Source organism: Trachinotus anak, unplaced genomic scaffold (genome assembly GCF_046630095.1).
Source record: "Trachinotus anak isolate AG129_WGS33_773 ecotype Australia unplaced genomic scaffold, CSIRO_AGI_Tana_v1 ptg000074l, whole genome shotgun sequence".
Lineage (NCBI taxonomy): Eukaryota > Metazoa > Chordata > Actinopteri > Carangiformes > Carangidae > Trachinotus > Trachinotus anak.
This window is the reverse complement of record NW_027273925.1, coordinates 90,001-92,500: the sequence shown is the minus strand read 5'-3', so window position 1 is coordinate 92,500 and position 2,500 is coordinate 90,001.

The following is a 2,500-nucleotide window of genomic DNA, read 5'->3' as shown; positions in this document are numbered from 1 at the left end:
CGTTTCCGAAAACTGGGTTTCTGAAATCGTGCGAAAGGTGTTTTGAAAAACAGGGAGAGACCGGCTCGCACCGAGGGCAGGAGAAGGTAAGAGAGGGGAAATTTCTAGTTTCGCCGAACGGTCCCCCTCTTTACCTTCCTCGGTGTAACACTTAGAAAAATTTGCGGTCAAAGTTTTACACCGAGGAAGGTAAGAGAGGGGAAACTTCTAGTTTCGCCGACCGGTCCCCCTCTTTACCTTCCTCGGTGTAACACTTTGAAAAATTTGCGGTCAAAGTTTTACACCGAGGAAGGTAAGAGAGGGGAAACTTCTAGTTTCGCCGACCGGTCCCCCTCTTTACCTTCCTCGGTGTAACACTTTGAAAAATTTGCGGTCAAAGTTTTACACCGAGGAAGGTAAGAGAGGGGAAACTTCTAGTTTCGCCGACCGGTCCCCCTCTTTACCTTCCTCGGTGTAACACTTTGAAAAACTGGCGGTCAAAGTTTTACACCGAGGAAGGTAAAGAGGGGAGTGGAGCGGAGACTCTAGATATTTGCCTTCTCCAAAGCCACATCCATGCTCCCCCTGTATCAGAGCTCCAGGGGCCAGGCTCATGGCCCAGCTTCTCCCCCTGTGATATTAAAGGCCCACACAGCACCTCCACAGGACCTCCACAGCCACACACACACACACACACACATGCCTCTCTGCCCCTGTGTCAGAGCTCCAGCACCCAGGCAGATCACCCAGCCACTGGGCCTGTGACATTAAAGGGCCACACAGCACCTCCACAGCCACACACACATGCTTCTCTCCCCTGTATCAGAGCTCCAGGGGCCAGGCTCATGGCCCAGCTTCTCCCCCTGTGATATTAAAGGCCCACACAGCACCTCCACAGGACCTCCACAGCCACACACACACATGCCTCTCTCCCCTGTGTCAGAGCTCCAGGAGCCAGGCATATCACCCAGCCACTGGCCCTGTGACATTAAAGGGCCACACAGCACCTCCACAGGACCTCCACAGCCACACACACATGCCTCTCTCCCCTGTATCAGAGCTCCAGGGGCCAGGCTCATGGCCCAGCTTCTCCCCCTGTGATATTAAAGGGCCACACAGCACCTCCACAGGACCTCCACAGCCACACACACATGCCTCTCTGGCCCTGTGTCAGAGCTCCAGCACCCAGGCATATCACCCAGCCACTGGCCCTGTGATATTAAAGGCCCACACAGCACCTCCACAGCCACACATCCATGCCTCTCTCCCCTGTATCAGAGCTCCAGGAGCCAGGCTAATGGCCCAGCTTCTCCCCCTGTGATATTAAAGGCCCACACAGCACCTCCACAGCCACACATCCATGCCTCTCTCCCCTGTATCAGAGCTCCAGGAGCCAGGCTAATGGCCCAGCTTCTCCCCCTGTGATATTAAAGGCCCACACAGCACCTCCACAGGACCTCCACAGCCACACACACATGCTTCTCTCCCCTGTATCAGAGCTCCAGGGGCCAGGCTCATGGCCCAGCTTCTCCCCCTGTGATATTAAAGGCACACACAGCACCTCCACAGGACCTCCACAGCCACACATCCATGCCTCTCTCCCCTGTATCAGAGCTCCAGGAGCCAGGCTAATGGCCCAGCTTCTCCCCCTGTGATATTAAAGGCCCACACAGCACCTCCACAGCCACACATCCATGCCTCTCTCCCCTGTATCAGAGCTCCAGGAGCCAGGCTAATGGCCCAGCTTCTCCCCCTGTGATATTAAAGGCCCACACAGCACCTCCACAGGACCTCCACAGCCACACACACATGCTTCTCTCCCCTGTATCAGAGCTCCAGGGGCCAGGCTCATGGCCCAGCTTCTCCCCCTGTGATATTAAAGGCACACACAGCACCTCCACAGGACCTCCACAGCCACACACACATGCCTCTCTCCCCTGTATCAGAGCTCCAGGGGCCAGGCTCATGGCCCAGCTTCTCCCCCTGTGATATTAAAGGCCCACACAGCACCTCCACAGGACCTCCACAGCCACACATCCATGCCTCTATCCCCCTGTGTCAGAGCTCCAGCACCCAGGCATATCACCCAGCCACTGGCCCTGTGACATTAAAGGGCCACACATCACCCCCATAGGACCTCCACAGCCACACACACATGCCTCTCTCCCCTGTATCAGAGCTCCAGCACCCAGGCTCATGGCCCAGCTTCTCCCCCTGTGATATTAAAGGGCCACACATCACCCCCATAGGACCTCCACAGCCACACACACATGCCTCTCTCCCCTGTATCAGAGCTCCAGCACCCAGGCTCATGGCCCAGCTTCTCCCCCTGTGATATTAAAGGGCCACACATCACCCCCATAGGACCTCCACAGCCACACACACATGCCTCTCTCCCCTGTATCAGAGCTCCAGGAGCCAGGCTCATGGCCCAGCTTCTCCCCCTGTGATATTAAAGGCCCACACAGCACCTCCACAGCCACACATCCATGCCTCTCTCCCCTGTATCAGAGCTCCAGGA